We start from the raw sequence: 13,954 nt of genomic DNA, 5'->3' as shown, positions 1-13,954 counted from the left end.
CCCACATGGACCTAAGATTCTTATAGAAATCTGTCAAGTTTGGTGAAGGAATAAATCATGGTTTGTGATTACATTCAGTATAGGGGCGTGCAAGAGACCAGCAGAGTAGATGGCAACATCAACAGGCTGAGGTATCAAGACATTTGTGCTGCCCATTAAATTACAAACCACAGAAGAGGGCATTTCAGCAAGATGGTGCTCCTTTTCAAACTTCAGCCTCCACGTCAAAGTTCCTGAAAGCAAAGAACTTCAAGGTGCTCCAGGATTAGCCAGCTCAGTCACCACACATGAACCTTATTGAGCATGTCTGGAGTAAGATGAAGGAGGAGGCATTGAAGATGAATCCAAAAAATTTTGATTAACTCTGAGAGTCATGCAAGAACGCTTTCTTTGCCATTCCAGAGATGTATGGGTGCAGTTCTCCAACAAAACTTCAAATTGCATATGACATGCTAATATCCACACAACTGCCACAGAAAAGAAATGCTACAAACACCAGTTCAATTCAACAGAATTCTCTAAATTCAAATATAATGCATGACAATATCTTTTGTCACCTCGTGTTATAGTGCATTTTGTAATATCACATGGGAAACAAGTGATGTAAATGCCAAATAAAAAAATCCCTTTATTTGTAAAAAAAAAAAAAAAATGCATTTGATGCAAATGAGAAACAAATAATAAATGACCAAAGAGTTACAAATAACCAAAGACAGACATACATTTGCAGAATTAACATTGCACCCACATGACTTTATTATGCTTTCCTGGTCAGTTTGGTTACTAGGTTACCAATACTACAGTCTGCACCTCTAACAACTTGATGGAAACAGCTAATTCGCATTTAAGTTTTTTTTTTTTGTTTTTTTTTGTGTGAACTTTGAAAAAAAATGTACTTTTCATAAAAACCTAATTACTGATGACTCGTCTTACCAAAAGGAGGCTCTGTGATATTTTAAACTGCACTTTAAATACCCATCAGCGCATTTCTGGTGCATATTTTCTAAAAGGAAGTACAAAAATACCCATTCATACTGTTTATTGCTCATGCATTGTAATCTTTCTCTTGGTAGCATTAGAATCATGTGCCGAGCGACTACAGTATCATCATATTGTTCCTTAATCCAATCTAGCAAATGCTGATCGCTCTCACTGAAGCCAAGCAATAGAATTTTCCTTACAATTCAATTATGCTGCGGAGTCCTTCACCCGGACTGACGCCAATCACATGTAGGCTGTTAAAACAACTTAACAGTGGTCACTTTGTTAAGGTTATAGCTTAAACAACTTGACCACAACCCTCAAGATACTTCTAACAAGATACGAATGACTCCATTTTCACATATTTGCCAGGTGCCAAAAAAAGATGAGCAATGTCTAAGGAGTAAGGACAGTGGAAATGAAGTCTGTCAAAACTTCCAGTTCATTTCACTGACTCACCACAGAAATCAGAGCCAGGAAAAAAGGCTTTAGAAGAGACTGGTAAAGACACAACAAAAGAGCTTTGTTATAGTGGCCTTGAATCTATCTTGGAAACCTAAGAGCAGATATTTGAGTGCTGAAGTGTTTTAAATCCAGTCTTACAGACTTGTAGATTTATGTAAGACCCAACCGGTTGTGGTTTAACAAGGAAACTGAAAAAAAAAACTTCCTTTTTTATCTATTTACATAATGCAGCTGTTTTAATGCTAAAGGCCAAACAGATATGCAACCCTGCAAAATAAGTGTCAGATTTTTTGGAAATTGAGATTTACACGATATGAAAGCTAAATAAATAATATCATTAATATGAGAGGATAATATTTGGCTGAGATACAGCTATTTGAATATCTGGAATCTGAGGGTGCAAAAAATCTAAATACTTATAAAAATCTCTTTTAAAGTTGCTAGCAATGCATATTAGTAATTAAAAATTTAATTTTTAATGTATTTACAGAAGGATATTAACAAATGTCTTCATGGAAAATTATCTTTGAATAAAATTTGTATGATTTGTGACATAAAAGGAAAATCTATACTTTTGATGTATCCGTTTAATGTATGTTTATCCGTTTAATGTATATTTGACTATTGTTAAAATATACACGTGGCATAAAACTAGTTTTGTGTTTCAAGGGTCAAAGATATTGTTTTATCCACTTGTCAATTTTTAAGATTTTTGGGTTTTCATAAAGTGCGTAAAGTTTCATAAATTTAAGTATAATGGTAAGAAAACATTATAATCAAAATAGCCTTTAAACGTTTATAAACTGTTTATACAATAATGTCTGCTGAGTCTTGCTGTTTTTTTTTGTTTTTATTTTAATTAAATTAACTTTTCTAATAATCTCAACATATCATTCAAACTGACTAAAAATAGTTAAACTTGTATAACATTTTTAAAAATTGTTAAAACCTTTTTAACTTATTTAAATAAGTTGAAGAAACATAAAAGTATTTTGTCTTTACTGTTTTTATCATAACATTTTTTCATAACATTGCATTTTTTAAGGTAATTTTCTGGATTTTCTCCTTCACTGGCTCATAAATCTCCTCTACGGCTAAACTTACACTCTCGACAAAAGTCTTGTCGCCTATCCAAGTTTTAGGAATAACAAATAATAACTTGACTTCTAGTTGATCATTTGGTGTAAGAAGTGGCTTATATGAAAGGCAAAGGCCTCTAAATTACGCTTATTTCACCAAAATAAAATATGATCATGCCTTGATTTTTAATTATTTAATTAGGACAGTAAGATCTGACTTTGCTTAGACAAAAGTCTTTTTACTTAACAGAAATAATGTAGAGTATAGAATATAAAGTCAAGGTGCAGTGGAAAAATAATTAATAATATGTATGACTCCCAAGAGCTTGGAGGACTGCATCCATACATCTCTGCAATGACTCAAATAACTTATTAATAAAGCCATCTGGAATGGCAAAGAAAGCGTTCTAGCAAGACTCCCAGAGTTCATCAAGATTCTTCGGATTCATCTTCAATACCTCCTCCTTCATCTTACTTCAGACATGCTAAATAAGGTTCATGTCTGGTAAATGGGCTGGCCAATCCTGGAGCACCTTGACCTTCTTTGCTTTTAGGAACTTTGATGTGGAGGCTGAAGTATGAGAAGGAGCCCTATCCTGCTGAAGAATTTGCCCTCTACTGTAGTTTGTAATGCAATGGGCAGCACAAAAGTCTTGATACCAGGCTGTTGATGTTGCCAACCACTCTGCAGATCTCTCGCATGCTCCAATACTAAATGTAACCCCAAACCATAATTTTTCCTTCACCAAACTTGACTGATTTCTGTAAGAATATTGGATCCATGCGGATTCCAGTAGGTCTTCTGCAGTATCTTCTACCTTCTGCCACTTTTCCAAATGATCAACTAGAAATCAAGTTATTATTGGTTGCTCTTACAACTGGGATCAACAATAAGACTGTTGTCAGGTGGTGTACAGATAAATAGAGTACATTTTAATTATGAGTAAACTGGTTTTAACTTATTTGTGTTTTTTAAGTAAAGTCAACTAATTGCTTTTTACAGTGTGTTCAAACTTAATTTGAATGGTTGTACTGTATACAACATTATATTCTACAATCAATTGAACTTTATTTCTTTTTTTTCTGTTTGCTGTATTTCTAAATTATGGAGTGGTAAAAAGACGTTTCATTTATTTTCATTTAATGTGCAGATTTGTTTTTGTGCTAGAAATGTATACAAATAACAATGAATGTAATAATGAATGCCTTATTTAATTCTTAAAGTGTTTTTGAAGAAATCTTGTAATAAAACAAATAAAATTGAAATTCGTAATGAAGTCAATCAACTAAAGAAATAAGGGGATACTTATTACGTTATTTTAACCCTATAACTTGCTATTAACCTGCAATGGCTTACCTAAAATAACTCTAAAAATATTTTTTTTATGGGCTGGATATTTAAAACATTTTGACGTGACTTTTCTCATATGTTGGCATGTTGGTCATAAATTAATAGAGCAAATCATTCCCAGAACCATTTGCTGTTCATTATCATTGTGCTAAATTAAAACATAACATTCATCCTGCTTACATTAATCAAACATGCAATTATTGGTATTGTCATCCTGCAAACTACACTCCCCTCTAAAGCTGTTTGTTATGGTTTATCTCTGAATTGGCAGTGCTGCTTTGTTCTGCATATTTTCAGATTAGCATTCATTCCAATAAGATTACGATAAGAACATTATACTGAGATCTTTAATAATCCATCTGAGAGACCAAACTGCTCAAAAAACGTATAGAAAAAATACAATAAAAAAATAACCTTTAGACTAAAATTAATAGATTAATAGAGATATGGCGCTGGAATTTTTTTTTAATGCAGTGCTTCTTGTATATTCTGAGACCCACTTTATATCGTGTCTTAACCAGGCAGTGAAGATCATTGATTTTTTATAGAAAACTGACCTTAAATGTGCAGATTTTGTACATGCAAACAGTTCACTAGTAGCGTATTACCCAGATTACTGAAAAATTAAAAGTCCTTCTGCATACTTCTAAATATACCCCAGAGGTGAGGTTTATGTAAGTCATGCTTTTTATAAAGCTCAGTTTATATAAAATAAAATCAGAAAAAAAAATTGAATCAGAAAAAGATAGAATCAGAGTTTTTGTGTGTTTCTAATAAAATAAATGTGTTTTAGAGAGTTAAAAAAAATCTCAAAATGTAACTGTCAGGACTCCTGGCTCCTGCAATTTTGCATTCTTGCTTATAGACTGATCTGTCTGATTTTTTGCCTTCTACAATAAATCATTGTCTTCACCTGCGTTTGGATTTTTCTCTATTTACTGGCCTTGACAGTAACATCATTTTAAACATAAAATTATAATATGAAAATTATAGATTAGATATCTTTAGCTATGTCCAAAATTCCATATCTTTATACGATATAGTACACTATAAACAGAATGCAAGCTGTGTAGTATGTCTGAATTCATTGAATTCGAAAAGCAGTATGCGAGAAGTACGCGGATGACCTACTACTTCCGGCGAGATTCTGATGTGCGCATCCAACAGATGCTACGCTATCCCATGATGCACCACAAGAGAATTCTTGAATGGGAGTGAAGCGACACAACTGACATGGTAAAGGTCACGTGATGATGACAAGATGATGGATGTAGTAAGTCAGAGTTCCATTCATACTTCTCACATTAATACTGTATAGAATGTACTTCTCCCACGGTCGAGTTCCACCTGGGGATACCCAACCCAAGGCTTCTAGAGATTTTGCAGCACCATTGATGTGCTCCAAGTCCTGAGAAGAGATGATGCCAACCATAGAGGACTTCTAGATGTCTCCATAACCCTGGATCAGGCCTTTTACTGAGCAGATGCTGTGGTGGTCATGGAGGAGTGGAGAGCATGAGACTGATTCCTGAAAGACTCCAGTGACAAACGAGTCTTCTTATGGAGCCTTCCTCACACCTGCAGCTTCTCAATGATGAACGTCCAGCGTTCTCCAGCCCCTGGCGCCTAGACTACAGAAGAAATTTGGCCAGAGGAGAAATGGTCATGCCCAACTGAGCCTGGTTTTCTTGAAGTTTATTCCTTCTTTTCATCAATTGGTAAACTATTGTTCCTTGCCACTGGCTTGCTTGGTTTGGGACTTCATAGAGCTGTGCATTGATGGATTTGCTCTTCAGTGTTTGGACTTTCAGCAGTAAAATTTAAATCACATTCAACTGAACTAAACTGAGCTTTAACTCTGAAAACAGTTTCAATTTTAATTTACTAGAACTTCTTTGTTAAGCTGCTTTGACACAATCTACATTGTAAAAGCGCTATAAAAATAAAGATGAATTGAATTGAATCGAGTAGTGCAATTTAATTTAAATGCAATACCTACTGAATAGTCTGTAATTTCGGATGTAGCCTTTTTGTATGTTAAATATTAATCTCCATATAATATATATATATGTTTAATATTTTAATGTAAATATTATATTTACTTTATATTATAAATAGATCTTGTAATAAATAATAATAAAAAAATTAAATTGCATTATAAAATATCTTTTAATTATCTTTAAAAAAAAACATCCTAATAACAATATTTTAGACTATTTATTGTATTTTTCCCATTAAATCAATGCAGAGATTAAGACACTTCTTTCATAAAAAAAAATCTTTAAAAACATATATACTTTCAACTGTAAAATCCTAAATGATCTTCAAGCAAGAATTAGTGAAATTCAAAGTCCTCTCAGGTGTTTTCAAGGCCACTGAAAGCTTTTTTCGCCCTGAAATGCATTGCTCTCGGGTGTCGTACCTGTTTTAAAGCTTTCGCCATACATACCAATTAGCCTGTTTGTTTTTACGAAAGCTCACACATGCATACTGATATTGTTTATTTGTTATTTTTATGCCCTCTTTTGTCCTCTGAGACAGATCATGAACAAAGCCTTTTGCCACAAAACCACATATATTCCCCATTCCTCGTGCCATCCAGACTCCTAAATCAATCAGTGCTGTAACTGATGTTAATTTGTTTATTGTCAGCGAAGGTGAAACTTTTCTCTTTCCTGTTTTGATCAGTTCAAACCCACAAGGCCAGATGTGTTTGCCTTAGGTAAGATAAACCTTTTCTGATTTTTTACAAACAAAAGCTTCAATGTTTTGAATAGTAACAAATTATATCAAGTCATCTTTAAAATAACATTCAAAGAAATATATTTAAAATGTAAAAAATAACACTTTTGATGCTTGTTCAAACTACTTATTTCGAATGATTGGAAACAACACAACTCTTGAGGTTTTGTTGGGACAACTTAATTATTTTATGGTTAAACCAATTAAATTTGTAAAAAACTAATAGTTAAACCCAATTCCTTCATGTTCTCTCAACACAAATTGATTGTGTGGAATCCAGTATTTTTTACAGTGAATGTTGGTGTGTTTGTGTATTTATGGACAGTTTGTCTTGAAAATAACTTAAAGATTCCTTAATTATCATCAAATTATTAAAGAGCACCTATTTTACCCCTTTATCAATATGTAAGAGAAGTCTTTTGTGTCTCCAGTATGTGTCTGTAAAGTTTCAGCTCAAAACACTAATCAGATTATTTATTATACCTTTCAGAATATTGTATTTTCTGATCTAAACACGGCGTAGCTGTTTTTGTGGCCTTTGCCCGGGCCTCTCCCCGGCCTCTGTTCCCATGTGTCTGTCAGAGTGTGCCTCAATCTCCGCCTCGGCAGCGTCAGATAAACAGCACTGTGACAGACAAAGCAAATCTCAGGTAATGCGTGTTAAAAAGTACTATACAGTAAGAACTTTGCAATGATTATTTTATGTAATTGTTTTGCTGTTAATTCAAGCCTTTAGCAATGAGTCACACAATGTTGTTACAAATTTCACACACACACACAGACACACACAGTGCATGCGTTTAACTTTGCACTGTTTTTACACAGCAAATGTGACAGGATACATGTTAATAGCCACTGCTGTATGGATATCTGTTATGCTAATGTACAAAATAAACCTGATTTAACGTTCACAAACCGGGATTGAAGCGTCTTATTTTATAATTGTACTGACATGCAGCTGTGGTGATAAAGAAGGTAAAATCACTGTAATTTATTACAAACATGCACTGTTTTAAAAAGGTTTTAAACATGTAAAACTCATTCTTGATCACATTTGATGATGATTGATGATCACAGAGAGCTGAACAGATCTTTTAATCATGGTTGCTTTGTTTACATCCTGTCTTGTTGATATGATTATACACATTACTACGGAGACATGTTAATATGCAGCTGTCAATCAATTCGGTGGGTGTGGAAAAACTGCACTCCTACGTCACGTTGCAGTTGTCCTCAATATGGGAGGGATTTGAATCCTATTTTAATGCCAGGAAATAAAAAAAGACTTGTTGTCTTTTTATCAACTCAATGTGACTGTGGACACACTAAACTTACACACAGTTCTGTCCAAACAGCTTATAAAAGAGGATTCTCATCATAGTTACCCTATTATCAGAATCAGAAAGAGCTTTATTGCCAGGTATGTTTACACAAACAAGGATTGCTTTTTTATGATCTACAGTGCAACAGAATTACAGGGACAGGACAAAGACACAGATAATAAAGGAATAAAAAATAAAAAATAAGAATATAATATTTTCACAAATGTACAGTATATTACTATATCCAATATTGTATGTATACTATGTAAATATATCATGTGCAAATATTTCAAAATATACAGTTGAAGTCAGAATTATTAGCCCCCTTTGAATTTATTTTTCTTTTTTAAATATTTCCCAAATGATTTTTAATAGAGCAAGGAAATTTTCACAGTATGTCTGATAATATTTTTTTCTTCTGGAAAAAGTCTAATTTGTTTCATTTTGGCTAAAATAAAAGCAGTTTTTAATAATAATAATATATATATATATATATATTATTGTAAAAATTATTAGCCTCCTCAAGCTATATATTTTTTTTGATGGACTACAGAACAAACCATCATTATACAATAACTTGCCTAATTACCCCTACCTGCTTAGTTAACCTAATAAACCTAGTCGAGCCTTTAATTGTCCCTTTAAGCTGAATAGAAGTGTCTTGAAAATGATATATTAAAATATTATGTATTGTTATCATGGCAAAGAAAAAATAAATCAGTTATTAGAAATTAGTTACTAAAACTATTATGTCTAGAAAAGTGTTGAAACAATCTTCTCTCCGTCAAACAGAAATTGGGGAAAAAATAAACAGGGGGGCTATTAATTCAGTTATTAATTCTGACTTCAACTGTATACAAATTAATGGAAAAAAACAGCCATAACAGTAACATAAAATACTATAAAATTCAAAGGGGGTGTTTTCCCCTCAACATTCTTCAGTATGCCTTCTTTTGTGTTCAACAGAACAAAAACACCCAAACAGGTTTGGAACAAGTGGAAGAAAAATATATAATGGCAGAATTTTCATTTTTGTGTGAACTATCCTTTTAACAGTACATCCCTCTTTAACAACTATCCCTCTTTGAACAGTACATGCATTAAAAAGCTAAAATAAAGCTACATTTATAACACAATTCCCAGCACAGAACATTGAATTCGGTGAAATAAATCAGTACAGTAATTGCTGTAATTGACGGCTTGTTTACTGCCAGTAAAGGTGTTACTTTTCTCTTTCCTGTCCTGATCGGCCTCCACCAACAAGGCCAGATGTGTTTACTTTAGCTTTTTATCGTCTGTTAGGGTAAATCAAAGACAAGGTCGTTATTTACCCACAGCCCCTTTTGTGATGCATCCCATCCACATCCAGCTCCAAACCATCACCATCATCATCATCATTACCTCCAGCTTTACTGAGTCACAACTCTCAAATCATCAAAACAAACTATACAAGCCTAAAAGGCTTTCTGTCTGTGACTGGGGGCACAGTTAGTTCAAGCTGCATCACTTGTGCACTCGACAAACAAGTGAGAACAAAAAGCAAAGAATAATAAACATCCTAAAATAGATGCGTGCTTATATTCCAAGGTCATTTTAGCCTTGGCTGGTGAATTACAGACATGTTTGCTGCCTTTTGCCAGCGCTCAGTTTATGCATATTGGCACGTGTTTGGGTGATGTTGCTGCAGGTTGTTAGAAAAGTGCATGTAGGCGCTGTGGGAACTTTTTTTTTTTTTTTTTTGCTCCAACAGTTAAAATGTTACATTAAATCCTTTTACTTACTGTTAAAGTACATGAATATATAAATTTTTAATGTATCCAGCATCCAAATAGTTAAGACGAATATTATTAGCGCTCATATACAATTGTAATACTTTTTAAATAATTCCCGAGTGCTGTTTAAATGTACGAAAGTTTTTTCAACACATTTGTAAACAATAGTTTTAATAAATAATAAATAATTTTCTTTGCATTTTCCATGATGACAAATAATTATAAAATGGCATAATATTTTATTAGTTCATTTGCAAGATACTAATCAATTCAATTCATGTTTTTTTTTACTATAGCACTTTTACAATGATTGTGTCAAAGCAGCTTAACATAGAAGTTCTAGTAAATTGAAACTGTGTCAGTCCAGTTTTCAGAATTTTATTTCAGTCCAGTTCAGTTCAGTGTGGTTTAAATTTCACTGCTGAAAGTCCAAACACTGAAGAGCAAATCCATTGATGTGCAGCTCCACAAGTCCCAGCGAGCAAGTGGCTAGATACTAGTAGATACTAGTATTCAGCTTAAAGATTTACATATGTTAATCAGGGTCACCAAGTTAGATAAATTAGTCATGTGATTTGTTCTGTAGCAAGGGAGCAAATAGTATTCACCCTAAATTTGTTTTTGTTTCGTTTTTTTTTTACTTAAAAATAGTTGAAGGGTGGAAGTCAGAATTATTAGCCCCCCTTTGAATTTTTTTCTTCTTTAAATATTTCTTAAATTACGTTTAACAGAGCAAGAAAGTTTTCAAAGTATGTCTGATAATATTTTGTCTTCTGGAGAAAGTCTTATTTGTTTTATTTTGGCTAAAATGAAAGTATTTTTAAAAAATTAAACCATTTTAAGGTCCTAATTATTAGCCCCTTTAATTTATATACTTGCCTAAATACCCTAACCTGCCTAGTTAACCTAATTAACCTAGTTAAGCCTTTAAATGTCACTTTAAGCTGAAAACTATTGTTTTGGAAAATGTCAAATGTTATTTACTGTCATCATGGCAAAGATAAAATGAATCAGTTATTAGAAATGAGTTATTAAAACTATTGTGTTTAGAAAGAAATCTTTCCGTTTAACAGAAATTGGGGAAAATAAAAACAGGGGCGCTAATAACTCAGCGGGGCTAATAATTCAGACTTCAACTGTATATATATATACATATATACATGCATACACGTACAATATAGTTTTATTCCAATCTAAATCTAACTAAAAGAAAAAATGCTCTCTTCTTCAGAAAAAAATGCATAGAAAATGTTGTGAAAATGTTCTTGCTCTGTTAAACATTACTTGAAAAATAATTCCAATTGAGTATTAGTAGACTGTCTGTTTAATATCTGTTGATACTGCTCCTTCAACAGACATTTAACTAACTATAAGAAACTTTGCAAGTACATGTCAACTTACATTAACCTTAACCCTAACCCCTAACTGCAATCTAACAGTCTAATTATAATCTAATGAGAATAAGTTGGCTTGTAGATACATTGTAACTTAATTCAACAAACGGACCATCAAAATAAAGTGGTAGCCAATAATTTTGCCTTCATCTGTATGTTATATACAATTTTATGTATTGCATTAAAAAAGATTTAGTTGACATTTATGATGTAACAAAAATGTGCAAAATATGCAATCATAGATAGGTCATAGATAAATACATATACTTTAAAACTAAATATACCTTATATTTAAAAGTCATTTAAGGCAATAACTATTCTCAGAAAGATTCTCAGAAAAGAGCTGAAATTGTATTAATTTAAAAGAAAGAAAAACTGTGAACGATATGAAAACAACACCTCACCTATGTGACAGATTCTCTAGAGAAAGTTCAACATCTGCTTTCCTGACCTCTCTCACTCTCTCTTACACTTTCTCCTGCTATTATCTGTTTCTGTTGATCGTTCTGCACTCCCCGAGAGACTGAGATCATCCAGGACAAAGTTACACCGTGTGACTGGCCCAAAATAGAAAGACTGGCCTGAAAGGCATCCGAACAGCATGCCAATCTAGTAACATTTGGACAATAAATCGCAACATCCTGCTCTGTTATTCTAGCCTATTATTGTTTCTTTCCACAAGCCATCAGAGTAAAAGAATCTTCAATCCTCAACAGTACATCTGGTCCATGTAAATCTCACTTCAGACACTCCAAAGTCACATTACCGGAGAAGGAGAGGAAGAAGAAAAGAGTGATGGGGAAATAAAAGTGGAAGAACAGTTGTTTTTTTTTAAATAAAAATTTTCCCCCACAAAAAGTTACTTTAAACGCTAAATTGTTGAATCAATACTTTTTAGTGAACTGATATTGACTGGCAGATAATAGATGATTTTTATAAGTATTTTACATTTATTTTAATGAATTAACATGCATACCTTAAACACAGGATTTTTGTGATTTTGTTTCTCAATATTTTATCCCATTTGGAGTTTTTTTTTATTATAACTTTAAGGATACGTCTAACAAATTGTGAAAAAAATCTATGCAAGTAAACAAACTAATTCAACGAACAAACAAATCTTAATAAAAATCAGTTAAATCTGCTGTACTTCTTGGCAATTGTGCAAATTAAGACTTTACACCATTGATCATTATTTTTGTATATTTATTTTGTATTTTAATAATGATCTAACCCACTTAAGTATACACTGTCGCACAAAGGTATATGCTTTTTAAAATAAATAAAATAAAATAAATAGATCTTAATTCCACAAATTTTCCAGTGACGGGTTGCAGCTGGAAGGGCATCCGCTGCGTAAAAACATGCTTGATAAGTTGGAGGTTCATTCCGCTGAGGCGACCCCGGATTAATAAAGGGACTAAGCCGACAAGAAAATGAATGAATGAATAATTCCACAAATTCTTTCAAAATAGATAATTTGCTGTGTTGCCTTTGAAGACTTAATTCCTTTGTCAAACAAGAAAATATTTACAAAGAAATTGTAGAGAGCTATGCTTTAAAATACATAAATACATACTGAACAAATACTCTATATTCAACTTGTGGTGAATCTGGTCCATTTCAATCTCATTTCAGACTCTCCAAAGTCACATTACCGGAAAAAGAGAGGAAGAAGGAGGGAGTGATGGAGAAATAAATAATTTTCCAAAAAAAGTTACTTTAAATGCAAAATTGTTGAATTAATACTTTTTAGTGAACTAATTTTGAACTGGCACACTGGCAATTAATAGATGATATTTTTTATTAGCATTTTACATTTATAAATACACACATACTGAAAACACAGTTTTTATTTGAAATTTGGCTTCTCAATATTTCATCCTATTTGGAGTTTTTTATTATAATTTTAAGAATAAGTCTATCAAACTGCGAAAAAATGTTCAAGTAAACAAATTAATTCCAAAAAAGAATGAATGAAAAATCAAACGAATGAGCTGCATCCTCTTACTTCCCTTCCCCTTCATCCCACTGTTCCCTTACCAATCCTTTTCATCTCTACATGCCTACAATGAAGTCTAGCTCACAGTGTGGCATGGTCCATGCTGGTGAAATACTGTCTGCTTTACACGACGGTGCACAACATGAACAAACAAATGAATGAACAAACAAACGGACGAATGAATGATTAAACTAACGAACGAATGAATCTTAATAATACATTCTGCAAATAAACTGGTCTATGGCAATAGTGCGTATTAAGACTTTATACCTCTGAAAATTATTTTAGTATAATTTTAATAATAATCTAGCACACTGCACAAAGATGTATGCTTTGAAAAAGATCCATTAATGATCTTAATTCCACCAACTTTCTGAAAATAAGTGATTTGCAGATTTGCCTTTCAAGACTTAATCCCTTTGTCAAACAAGATAGTATTAACAAACAAACAACCAACGAATACTCTATATTCTACATCTGAAAACAATTCCTTAGAAATTTTTGCTCAAGGTTAAAACATATATATTTTTATTATCAGGCATGGATAATTTTTATTAGGCAAGGGCAACACGGTGGCTCAGTGGTTAGCACTGTCACTCCAAAGCAAGAAGGTCGCTGGTTCGAGTCCTGGCTGGGTCAGTTGGCATTTCTGCATAGAGTTTGCATTCTTCCTATGTTTATGTGGGTTTCATCCGGATGCTCCGGTTTCCCCCACAAGTCCAAAGACATGTGAAATAGGTGAATTAAATGAGCTAAATTGGCCGTAGTGTATGTGTGCAAATGAGTATGTGTGAGTGTATGGGTGTATGTTTCCCATTGGTGGGTTGTGGCTGAAATGGCATCTGC

The 13,954-nt window shown here is 32.9% G+C and overlaps 1 long non-coding RNA gene across 1 annotated transcript; it reads right to left on the bottom strand.

Annotated features, from left to right (window-relative positions):
* Positions 1–3,716: 3,716 nt before the first annotated feature.
* Positions 3,717–11,665, bottom strand: LOC147831898 (uncharacterized). The gene is made up of 2 exons (XR_015520270.1): positions 11,511–11,665; positions 3,717–5,507 (listed from the first exon to the last, which is right to left on the bottom strand). It is a non-coding gene; the product is annotated as an uncharacterized LOC147831898 (long non-coding RNA).
* Between the last annotated feature and the right edge of the window lie 2,289 nt (positions 11,666–13,954).

This window comes from Danio rerio, chromosome 21 (assembly GCF_052040795.2).
Source record: "Danio rerio strain M-AB ecotype USA chromosome 21, GRCz13ab, whole genome shotgun sequence".
Classification (NCBI taxonomy): domain Eukaryota; kingdom Metazoa; phylum Chordata; class Actinopteri; order Cypriniformes; family Danionidae; genus Danio; species Danio rerio.
The sequence above is the reverse complement of the archived record's forward strand: the minus strand, read 5'-3'. Positions and strand labels throughout refer to the sequence as shown.